Below are 13,573 nucleotides of genomic sequence, written 5' to 3' on the forward strand. Positions count from 1 at the left end.
TCCACGGACTTTCAATGTTTTATTGAACTCACTTGTGACATATTTATAGAGCCCACACCATGCAGTGATTACTACACGTGGTAATGAGAGCGACGCTGCTCGCAGGACAGTCGGCAAACAGCTGGGAAAGTCATGTGACCACAGTGACTTTGATGTGGGGGGGTGTGTGTGTGTGCAACATGGCATGTGGTAATCAGAAGAAACTTCCATATTTAAATTTGTGAAAACTGACAGAGAAATTAGAGTTTTTAAAACACACTTGTCTTAATTATTTTTTTAAAACTCCACGGCTGAGTTTTAACATTTGAGTCAATGAGAGGTTTGACCAGAACTCTCTGCGCTTTTAGGTGATTTTAAGAAAAAAAAACACAAGTCGCATGAAAGTGAAAAAACACAGAGTTAGACAACAACCATTGCAACGTTTTTATGTAAACAGTGTCTGTGTAGGCTGGAAATTGTGGACAGAAGAAGAGTTTGTTTAGAGATTTCTGTGGTTATTATTTTATCGGTGCAATACACACTCGTTATGAAATCTGAAAATGTCCAAAAAAAGTACAAAACTTAAACTGTGATTGTTTCAAAACCGTAATAGGTATCAAAACTTTGAAAGAGGTGTAAAAAGTTTAAAAAGCCGTTTAAAGTTTCAACCATGTCTTTACGTTAGAGTACGACGACACTGTGGCGCTCCAAAGTGGGCTGGGTTTTTATCTTTTTTTCGCCAATTTCCCATTCATTGTTTTGTATTGCTAAGCAGGCACTCACTCTTTATTAAGCGGGAGTAAAAGTTGTTAGACATATAAATAACAAAGTAAAGTACAGATACTTGGATTTTGTACTTCAGTACATAACAGAGTATTTGTACTTCATTACATTACAACACTGCGTTCTCTGGCCACCATCGTATAACTGCTTGTTATTTGCTGCCATGTGAACAGCGATCAATGCATTTACAGTAGGCCTATACTAAAGATATCGTCCACATGATCTGCTGATGTTCAAACTGAGCACCAGACCCGGGAAGTCGTGATTACTTCGAGTGTGGCATGAGAAGCCAGACTGAATATTACAGAAACTGCTGATTTACTGGGATTTTCATGCACAAAACCATCTCTAGGGTTTACAGAGAATTTAATTATCCAAAATATCCAGTGAGTGGCAGTTCTCTGGGCAAAAAAAATATGAAGAAAGAAAAGAAAATAGCAAGACTGTTTATGAATCCACAGATTATTGTGTTCTCTGTACCTTCTTAAGCGTTGGGGAGTGTATATCTCCATTTTGTTATTTACACAGCGACTTTTTTTGTGTTTTTTTAAACCAACATGCCCTTTTTAAACTGAATTGCTTGCACGGAGCTATTAAACAAAATATAATGTGTGTTAGCCTGTTCCCTGACTTGCTGTCGGCTGCAGCTTCATATTTAGTGGTATTGATCTCCTCACATTTCTCTGGGCAAGAGTAGCAAATGAGCATATTTCTCAAAATGTCAGACTATTCTTTGAATGTCAAAAATTGCTTCTGTATTCATTTTCTACTTTGACATACGGTGACACTGTTACTGACCTGAACATGCTGAAGCCACTGGTGAAAAGACTATTGAGTGTCGGCAGAAGACGTTGCCAGAAATGGAAAACGTATTAAATGAGAAGCAAGGATGGGGCAATGCATTCTCTGTACACTGTGTAAAAGGGTATATATTTGTTGGGGATTGTAACAATGTCATTTCATAATGATACATTTAATGTCATTTATATTATGTGACAAACGCACCAGCACTCTCGCCTTTGCAGCAAGAAGACCTGGGTTCGCGACCTGGTTGGATTGGACACTCTCAATTGACTTTAGGTTGTTTGTCTCTATATGTGACTCCTCATGTGGAGGATAAAGCGGTAAAAGATGGATGGGTCTATGGACAAACGCACCTTCACTCACCTCATTTTGGGAGGTGAGTGAGTGTTATTATCTCATGAGACAATCTAAATGCTTTATTTGTGTTGCTATTGTTACTGGTTGCCAAGAGTAATTGATTTATTGCTGTACAAATACTGTGACATCATTCTCATGACATGATGTGTCCAGATAACCTTCAATTCTTATTAATTATAGTTCTGTGTGAGGCAGAGATACCTCGCAAAAGCCCTTAATTCAGAGGGCAGGCAAAGGTTATACACAACAATATATATATATATATATAATCATAAATGCATCAAACTACTGTTGTTATAGTATATCTGTATAAAAGCCATGTTATTACCTTCATTTTATAGGATTTGAGGGGCAAAAATGGCTCTTTTCTTCCTAAAGGTTGCAGACTCATTCACTAGAGTAACAAACATGGACTCTTAATGCTGGACTCTATATATATATATACAGGTTGACCAGGTGAAAACAACAGGGACATGGAGTGGGCGTGGTCAAGAAAATGGCGGGAAAAACCGAACAAAGACAGAAAGGAACAGAGAGTGGGGAAACAGGTGAGTACCAAAACAAAGCAGGAACACACGATTAAAACATCTATGATATTACATATCTGATTTTAAAATATGTGTAGCTTAGTATTCTTGTTTGTTTGTTTTTAAATGAGAACCAGAAGTGCTTAGAGAAGTTACACGTTTCCTGCCATGTACATGAGTGTAACACATGAAGCTGACTTCCTGTGTCAGCGTTGTGCTGCCTTCATTCTAACCTATACACACAAATTAATAAAATATTTGAATCATAATTTACATCAATCTGTCCATTTTCTACCTCTGACATAGAATGATTATAATACTAATTTTAAGTAGCGATATATTTTAACCTTTTTTGTTTTACTAGCAAGAGAGAGAGAGATGAGTGAACACAATACCTCCTGGCTCCTGGCTGTGCCAACATGCAGTATAATTAAGAAAAAAGGGATGTTTTGATGATATATTGTACCTTTTTGTCCTCTGGAATGTGACCATGTGAGGTATTTTTATGGGAGACAAAGGGTTAAGCCCTCTGTTGGTTGGAAGAGATAGAGGCTGAGAGCAGCCCATGAATCCTGCAGTCTCTGAAGGCACAGCATGGTAAAATAATTAAGCTCGCCTTTGAAGGGGACTAAACAAACACAACAGCACTCAACACCAGCCCTGTACTCTCTCTCTCTCTCTCTCTGCCTTTACTTCTTTACTTCCCTCCTTTAAAGTGGACTTTCCTTCTCTGCTTTCTCACTCTGTTGTGTGCCACACTCGGCCTTATGTGTTAACCAGCCACCCCCACCAAACCCCCTACACTTCTCATCCCTTCATCTTTCCCTTTTTTTCTCGTTTCACATTCAGCGCTCTCTCTCGCTCTCTGTGTGGATTCTCCTGAGAAGGGAGGGTGGGGGAGTAGAGAGAGAGAGAGCGAGAGAGAGAGAGAGAGAGAAGGGCCAGGTGATTCACAGGTCGGTTTTTTACATCTTCTACAGTTGGCTTTAAACCGAGGGAGGAAACAGTGCTGCTGGAATACTTAGCTATTAATCCATAAGTGTTATGATACTATTAAAGTCCCCTCTGTTAAGTGGCCTTTAAAAATAAAAAAAAATAAAAAAAACTTGACAGTCAGGGAATGGAAACTGAATGATTAGATTTTTCCTGGTATTCTAACTCCTTTTGACGTTGTTTTAATAAGGACAGATTTGGAAATTATCTGTCAACACTCGAACTTTTTGAGAGTATTTGGATGCGTTACATGAAAAAAGCAGCAGACTGACGTGAATATATTACTGTGTTGTATTTCATGTGTTTATTTAAAAAAAGGAGGGAGACGACTTTGATGAACATTTATGAAACTGAATATCTGGTTGACTCACTTTTAAAGCAGTATGACGTATAGTTATAGAGCAGAGGTCTCAAACTCGCGGTCCGCGGGCCACATGCAGCCCCCCGAACCAATTTCATGCAGCCCGCCACTTATTATCAAGTTATAATGAGTTATTTCTGTAGGTTTTTTTCATTTTACATCATAAATAAGTTTATATTATGAACTTTTTATCAGTCCAAACACTCATTTGAAATTAGGTGACATATCCTCATAAATATAATAAATATAACATTTTCAGTTGGATTTTTTTTAACTTGATGCGCTCCCTACTGATCAAACTAGACACTTGATGGCCCCCAGGTCATTTGATTTTGAGACCCCTGCTATAGAGCATGTACCTCCACCAAGGCCCAACAGTCCCCAATCAACCCGTACAGCTAATCCAATGTCTGAATCCGTGCCAAAATGTTATGGGTTCTTCCCAGGCCCCGTCCTATCCAAAGTTTGGTTAAAATCTGTACAGGTATTACATAGTCCTGCCAGTAAATATGGGTTGAAACATAACCTACTTGTTGGAGATAAAGAAACTAACATGCTCATGTTTAAGGGTGCATTCACACCAGTTCTTCTGACTCTGACCTTAATTCGTTTGCACGGAGGTGTGAATGTGCAACCGAACTCTGGTCCACCCAAAAACGTAGGTCTCGGTTTCTTATGTGGCGGAAACAAAAGTTGCATTAACCAACAGGGTTCTCTTGTTCATTATTGTCTTGTCTTCTCCTTCTTCAGTAAATCTTGGTGCAGCGCCGCCTCAGGCGAGGAGGGGAATACGTTATTCAAAAGGTGAGTGTGAAAGCAAACTCGGACCGGTTGAAGGTTGCAACCGAGTCGGTGTGAAAACAACCTTTAAGTTAAGTACTCAATACAAGCTCCAGTTTGGCTAGATGAGAAAATCAATTCCACCTTAATGATGAAGACTAGAAACAAGATGTGAAGGAAGGAAGTGATTTGTATAGTATAGATAACCTCCTCTGCCTGTTCACCAAGTGACTGTGACCCTTGAAAGTTGAACATATTGTGTATAAAACACACATGGCTCGCACATTTTAACTGGAATAAATGTCCATCAGTGATGTAACCACAAAAGCCAAGTACCCTTGTTGAGATAGAGGGGTCAGCGCGTCAATGAACGCGAGGAAAGTCAATTACGTAAAATTCATCTAAACAAATCAAACTAATATACGCCGTGCACGGCGTGGCTGGTTTGTACAGATGTGCGACGATCAAGAGCCTAACAATGAACAGTTAATAAAACAGGGTCAATATTTAAACAGCACCCAAGGGGATGGTATAGATTCTCACCATTTTTTATTATATCCCACGACTCGGGAGAAGTGTGAGGAATTTTTAAAACAAGGACAGTGATCTCACCGCAGAGCGGAGCGACGGTGACGATGCATGAGGGACATTACGTTCAGCTGCAAGACTCCACGTCCTCTTTTTCTCACCTTTCACAAACCGGTGGTAAAATGCGTTAACGCCGCAGATGAGAAAGCTGTTCTTCGCTGAGCGCTGCTTTTAATGTGCACGCTGGAGCCTGAAATTTCGTGTCGGTGTTGTCACACTAACATGTGTCCGGGTCGTAGCCCAACTCTTGCTCAATGTGAGCTGGAACCACGTCCTCAAAGTGAGGCTTTTTTGGATGGGAATTGACTTTACTACTCTCAAGTACTTTCTTGTATAACTGTGTAGTCACGGTATTTAGTTTTTGCAGCATAGGCTAATCTTAGCTACAGAATAGTCTAAGTTTATTCAGTTTATATGTACTTTAAGGGCCTTAACTTTTATCCCATTTGTCCACACTTGGAGAAATTTGGCGATCAAGAAATTCTAGTAGATGCTGACACATTAGCCAGAAAAGGTGGATTAGTTTACCCCAGTTGGAATTCTACTTGGAGCGTTTATAAGTTTATAAGAGCGTTTATAAGTATATAAGTGAAGTATAATTTCACTTCACTTGTGTTTTAATTGTTATTATAAATTGAAGGCAAATCACTTGGTTTGGCTAAAACCATGTTAATTAACTCAAATCCTAAGAAGGAAATCTTTCTGTCATACCCGATCTGACCAAAAAAGAAAAGAAACTCATCCTTGGAATTTCTTGTTCTTGTCAGGTACTATAACACTTAAAAAGATTCATTTCCTCAATTACATATCTCACATGTGAGGCCCCTGGATTTCATCTTACAGCTCATTTTGTCGTTTTGCAGTTTGATAATTGAGTGGAAAAGAGAAAATCTGCAGCACAGTATGAAACGTAACCCCGGGTCATTTTAGGTTTGGGAGTTAAAAACTGTGAGAAAACTGTAAGAAACTAAAGAATCAGGACAGAACAACGCACTGACAGGGAAATGTCTCATATCGTGAGCAAGCCAGAGATAAAGAAAATGAGAGGAAGATTAAGACAGAGAGAGAGAAGGAGGGAAAGAGCAAGAGAGAGAAGCACGGGGAGGTACATTTTTCCCGGGGGACCATTGAATTTCCTTTCTTTCTTCTCTGCGTTTTTCATGGTCCTCTCACTCCCAGGTCCACACAGCTGTTTCAGGGCCGGGGGCTTCTTTCTCCAGAGCCCAGATGAAAGAGCCGCCCTAAGCAGCACTGCAGGTAGGTCTGTTAAAGTCATTGCTCCGACTGTCCACTGCCCAGCACATGAAATAAAAAAGGCAGCAAGAGAGAGAAAGAGGGAGTTTGGAGGAGGGAGCATGTAGGAGGGCGAGGAGGATGATATGAAAACAGGGATAAATAGAAACGTGAAAGAGAAGGAAGAGAGGACACAGATGACAGACAAGGAGTAAAGATGACGATGGAGAGATGAATGAGTGAGGGGGGGAAGCCGGGTGTGGGGGGGGGGGGGTTGTACCTGCCCTCATCCACCCCAGACTCCCCCTCACCACCCCCCTGATACCAGGAATGATGTCTGCTTTTATTGACTTTGTTAAACCATTTTCAATGCTACTTCCTATGTGTTTACAAGACAGTAAATCACACTCCATTCGGGGTGGGGGGTTACGGGTTGAAATACGGAGGAAACATTCAAGACGCTGGGAAAGAAGCGCACTTGGACCGAGCCAACAACAACTTTGCAGGTTTCTACTTCATTGCCAGTGCTTTGCTTTGCGCCACACACACTCACACACACTTACATGCAAACACACTTACATGCAAACACACCTTTCCTCACGGGGAATTGATGGGGATGCCACTGCGGGGCCCTTTGTCTTCATCACCTTCACTTTCATCTGCTCTGACGAGGGCAAATGAGTAATTTAAGACTCACCAAATGATAAAATTATCGTTGAGACACTTAAATACAGGCCCGTCAAGAAAAATAGTAAAACAGAACAGCTACTCTCCGCTGTTGTTAAAAGCTTCACCAGAGAGCTTTACACTATTTAATATCACTCGGAACAGCCCTCGTATAGTCATTATGAAAACACATTTGGATTATGGCAAAAATGGGTCCCCCTTAATCACTTCTACACGCCGGGGTCATTCCCAGACAGTCGTTTCATCCAGTTAAAGAGTAATTCAAGCGCTCTGCTCTGCTGAACCCGAGTAAGTGCGCTACTCCCAGCGTCGTTCAGTGGCAAAAAACCTTGACTTGATTATCCAAATGCTCTCACTGTAACAATTTTCTCAGGCGCTGGCATTGTGACACCGCCACATATACACATACATACACTCAGCTAATAATCACGATGCAACTGAACTGATCTAAGGGACCGAAAGGTAGACAGACTGCCCGCCCCCATGCATGCACCCCGCCCTGATGACCTGATTCTATTGGCACAGCACAGGGCAGTTAACGTCCCTCTTGCACTGTAACAGAGACATAATTCATGACACCAGCTTACTGTCGTTATTGTTTCTTTTCAATACAACATCATGTTGATCCTCTTTCAGATTTAACAGGTAGTAGTAAATATGCTACAAACAGCTTTACATGTGAAATAAATGAAAAATTATGAAAGATATTCACATTCAAGGATGGCGATTGTGATGGAATACAACGATAATTTGTTATATCAGATTATAGCAAATATAGACCACAGTGTGAAAGCTTCACGTAAACGAAACAACGTTTGTTACTGACAAAAAAACTGCATTTTGTAAAGCCTGAAGATGGGACCTATAAACACACACACATACCCAGGATGTCCATATAAGGAGTTGTGTATTATTCCCATGGCAATTTACCAAGTGTGCGCCTGCTGCGTATGAGCACTAACGGTTAATAAGCTCAAGAAACTAAGAAAGTGCCAATAGTCTTATTCATATTTTTCCAGTCTAGTGATGCATATTAATAAGTGATTAACAACGTGTAATAGATAATCAAGTTCTCTGTGAGAAACATAATGAAGTCACTGATAAATGATCATAAACCATCAGGTATTTAATCATCAGTAAACGGCTGCAGTCTACTGGTGTTGTTATGGAGTGTTTCACCAAGTGGAACGGTACAGTTTGGTATAGTACGGTAAAAAAAATTTGTGTTTTTTGTGTTCTCAGTCGAAATGCAAGCCTGACCCAGTGCTTGACTATTCCAAACAGTACCGCACTGTACCAAACTGAACTGTACCATGATGGAAACACGCCATAAGTAATCTTGATTCATTGAAATATACTAAAAAACTAAAATACTGTAGCCCCACGTCATATAGTTATGGCACACCCTGTGTCCATGACGTCTTGTCTTGCAGATAAACCTTGGGTTATGAAAGTTGTATTGGTGTACGTATTTATGTTACACATGAAATGTGTGCATTGAAAATTGTAATCTAGAGGTAACAGGCTACAGTACTGTGTGGTGGGGTCTTCCAAGAGCATCTTCTGTCCTAGCACTGAGTCACTCCACTGTTCCTATCTAGTGGATTTCTTTCCAAGACCTCTTCTATGTAGCTTATTCCTCTTTTCTAAGTTATTTAGGATAAATGCTTAAATGTAATTTTCTCATCAAAGGTAATGTGGGTCATATAAGGGTCCACGTAAACAGAGAGGTTTTCCCTGTAAAAGAAATCCTGTCTGTAATTGTAAATTGAACTATGTTGTTAACAAATGAAACTCATGCAGCCTTTTCCCAGGAGGTCAGCCCCATAAAAATGATGAGAGTGGGATCCATTTTATTAACTGTTGTCATTGTCAGTTCAATTTTCATAATGTCCGTCATTAATCCTGCAGCTCATCATCATTATCATCATCATCGTCGTCGTGTGCAAACACACCAGGAACAAATTGCAACTTCCAGTGATGAAGTTGTTAGCCAGCAGCACGTAGTCGCCGGCCAGTTGAAGGTACATTACTGGTGTGGGGATGTGGTCACAGGCCCGTTATTACAGTGTGTGGTTCACGTTGTTGCAACAAAGCAGCACTGCATAATTACAACAGGTGGTTGAAGAGTTTTTCTTCTGAAAAGCCGCTGCGGTTTGGAAGGTGAGCGACACGGCTACCAGATGATACCGAGAACCACAACATCCCACATTTTCTTTCCACCCAAAAATACACACTCATACACACACACACACCCACACACCCACTGTCTCATATTCTGTTCTTCTTTCTGCCTGGCTCTGTTTTTTCTCTTACTCTATGGTGTCTACCTTTCCATTGGCTCTGCCTTATGCAGGAGTGTGTATTTTTATGTCTCACATTAGCTAGAGGGAATAATACCTCTCACTGAATAGTGGTCTGCTTGTTGCCTTTTGAGACATTCAGTCACTTCTCTTCTAAGAATAACCAAAGTGCGTCTTTGCCAAAAAAAAAACAAAAAAAACACTCAGATGTTTTTGTTTTGTTTTCTCAGCGCCGCAATTGCTGTTTTTATACCTCTCTCTCCGATAACCGAAGCTTTGTGTGAGCAAACTGGGATCCAAATGAGAAAAGCAGCATTGGGAGACGAGGAGAAAAGGCAAAAAAAAAAAAAAAGAGTGGGGATCTGGGGCAAAACTTGGAGCTGCATCAACTCTTCTCAAACTCATTAGGAGGCCAGAAAAGCTGGTCACCAGAGAACCTCAGGAGTGAGGCAGCAGACAGTTAGGTATGTGAAAAACTAGAAAAACTTTTGATCATGTTTCAGCAGAAACCTTTCATGTACATTCTGGAGAACTTTAGCTGAGCCCGTCTGACAGCTCACCTGAACCAAATGCCGTTTAACTTTGCCGAGATAATGAAGTCAAAGAGATGTATCGCCTCCATAGCGCTGAACTAAATGTTCTCTGTCACATTTACTTAAGCAGTAAAGACCGTGGCATGTGATGTGAGACGACCTCGGTAAGACAGAGGCTGTGTTCACATCTCTCGGCTGAAGTGACTCATCTGATTTCTTTCCATTGATGTGACTCAGATCGGATTTTGTGAGGCTATGTGGACATAGAAATTGGATAGTCAATTTCAATTTGGAATTCAGATTTGTGTCACTTCAACTTAGTGTGTCTGTCTTATATTATGCAACACAAGGTCATCCTTTTTTCGCGTTGATGGGAATAATGTGTAGTTGTAGCAACGTTTTTTTCTGCAAAGTGCCTATAGATTCTGGAACAAGGCTTTTGACCCTTTACCGGGCAAAGAACTATATTTGGTAACCTCTGCAGACATCCAAAACCATGTCCAAACCACCAGATCTTAGAAACACGTGCATTTCTGCAGAGATCCAGCTACACAGGAAGCATTATTATTATTCCGGAAGACAAAAAGTACAGTCATACGACTTGTCCTTCCTCTGGTGGCACTTTGAGGAAAATCTGAAAGGTTATGGGTATCCGATCACATAGCATAGACAATTCAAATCAAATTACAGATCAATTATAATTAATTAATTAATTAATTAATTAATTAGTTATAACTAATTATTAATTAGTAATAATTACCTTATTTCTCACTCTATCTTAATTTAATTCCACTATACCAGTGTGTGAAATATATATGAGGAAGAGGAGGATGATGAGAGAGCAAATGATCTTACTGGGAATAAATCTGCCTCCTGTGAAAAGTCCGTAGCTGACTTTGCTCGACCTATTTACACCACTGTATTTTAACGTTTAACGTTCTCAAGTGGTATCAACTGGCGACAGCTCCCATTTCTGACCCATCGTGTTTTCTGTTGTTTTCGATGACATGTGCATGCACACGTGTCGTTGGAGAGTGCAGTCACGTTCTCGTCAAAGTCAGACGTTAGACACTTATCGTTACCGTCCCATGTGATCTGAATGAAGTGGAATTGAATCAGATTTTAACAATGCTGTGGGTAAAGTGAATGTAGCCAAAGATGTAAAGAATGTAAAGAAAAAGTTCAACATTCAGTTCAACGGCGAGTTAGCTGTAGGCCCCACAACGTGTTATTTTTAAATCGTAAGACCAAGACCTAGCGGAGCAACGAATGGAAAGACAACTTGCTCTACCACTGAGCCACCATCGCCACAGTCTTGGTCTTAGCCATGATTAATCAGACAAGATGTGAAATGTTAATGAGTAAACAGATTTTACTTTTCGATTAAGGTCGGACTCGTGGCTCTCCCTTGTTCCCAGGGTTATTGCTAAGCTAAGCTAACAGGCCGCACACTTAACACATAAGCAATGAAGCACACACATAAACACTGACCTCACACACACATATGTGCGACACATCCCCTATCAAAGTGACAGATCAGCGTTTCAGTTGTTGCCACGTGTGTGTGCAGCTTTATGTGGTGTGGTGAGAGTACATCTGGTCAGCAGTCCGTTAGCTTAGCTTTAGCTTATCATGGACACTACAGGGAACACCACAAGTTTTGGCTTTGCCCGAGCAGGGGTGTGACACCCATTAGTGTTAAAAGAGACATTTTTGTCCCTTCTTCACCCAAATGAATGTAATCTGGAGCCACAAAACCTACATATAGATGTAATAAATGTATATGTATATATATATGTATATATATATGTGTATATATATATATATATTCGGTTGCATTTATGATATCTAAGAAGTAGAAAAAAGAAAACGATTGACATTTCATTACTGTTTTTACCTCTTTGAAATAAATATTGAAAAATGATTTAGTTCATATACCAATATACATTATATCCGTATAGTTCATGCTTGAGAAAACCTGCTGGCATAATTATATGGATATGAATTAAAGATGGACAGGACTCTTAATGTGTACCTCTTCATGTGCAAATGACTTCATTTAAGTGCTGGGACGTTTTCAAGATCTTATTTGGACGTAGACAAAGAATGTGATACATATTTTAGTGATTTAGAACGAAATAATAAGCCACTTTCATGTATTGCCTTGATCCCTCAAAAAGTAAGTGGTCGCAATGAAAGAAAGAAAGGAAATAAAGATAAACATAATTTTTCAAAGCCCCTGCCCTATGTCTATCCACCATACATTTATTAATAATTCCTATCTTGTTTGACTAAAAATAGCCAAAATCAAGATATGATAAGGAACATACATACTAAACTTGTGAAGCAGCTGACCTCACTGCTGCAGCCATGGATTCAGATCAGGTGCAGGCCTGTTTGCTGGGTGTCAGTTATTCCCCTCTGCTGCCACTGCCAAAACAAACAAACAAACAAACAAACAGACAAGAAAAGCCAAACGACATGTGAGATTATTGCTTGGCACAGACTTAAATAAGTGGATAAATATGGGTGCGATATCAATCTTCTAATCTAACTCTGAGGCATGAAAGTACATTTTGTTCCATAATTATTTTAAGCCTATAGTTACTTAAATAATTCAATCAAGTTTCCAGTGGATTGTCTGTTCAAAAGACAATAAAGTAAGAAAATAGTACACATTTTATAAAAATCAATGCTATTCTTCTATCAGAGTACTAAAACTATTCATTCTCCTCGTATGATGGATCAGTTGTTGTATTGATGAATAATTATTCTCAGAACTAAACAAAGCACTAACCTTATTAGAATCTTACACAGAGACACATTCATTAAAAGCAGTTAGAAAAACACTTGCACTGTAGCTGATTATGGTTTTATTTCACGTTTGATTAAATTCTCCTCAGATTTGTCCGTTGACTGACTGACTGTCATTGAGAATGTGGGAGAATACTGGAGGCAGCTTTTCGAACAATAAAGACACATGACTTGTGTCATTGTTTGGTCTTGGCTGACCCGATCCAAGGCCGTGACAAGAGTAGACAAAGACGTTTGGGGAGGGAAAAAAAACCCCACAACAACTTCAGAGCAATAAGATAGTGTTTTGCTCGCGAAAATAAGAGTCTCATTTTCACAGTGTGAATGTCAGCAGATATAAGAACAACGTAGGTGGAAGGTGTTTTGAATCAAACAGACATACAAATTTAAATAGTACATCATATGCAATTTTAACCCTTTAACACCTAAGCCTCAAAATGTCCGTCTGGACTTTCTTGCTTATTTTAACCACAAAAGGGCCAGAAAATGTCCTGTAAGTGCATTTTCCAGAATAACTTTAAATGTCTCGCAGTTATTTATAATTTACTGCCATGTTAAAATAGTGTATAAACAACTTTAACGGTTTTGAGAAAAAAACAATGTACTTGTACATGAACACCAGATTTTGCGTGTTAAAATTAAAAATTTAAACAGTATAAAACATATTTAAAAAAACGTTAGTTTGAGTTTTTGTCTCATCTCTTCTCTTTGGTGACAAAGACACTGATTCTCAGGCCTCCTGCAACAGTGCGAGTGACGTTACTGTAATAACCACACGTTGGCTTTGACGTGCAACTTCCCAGCTCTCAGAAACCGCAAGTGCGCTTGCGT

The sequence above is a fragment of the Solea solea genome, chromosome 10 (assembly GCF_958295425.1).
Source record: "Solea solea chromosome 10, fSolSol10.1, whole genome shotgun sequence".
NCBI classification, from domain to species: Eukaryota; Metazoa; Chordata; class Actinopteri; order Pleuronectiformes; family Soleidae; genus Solea; species Solea solea.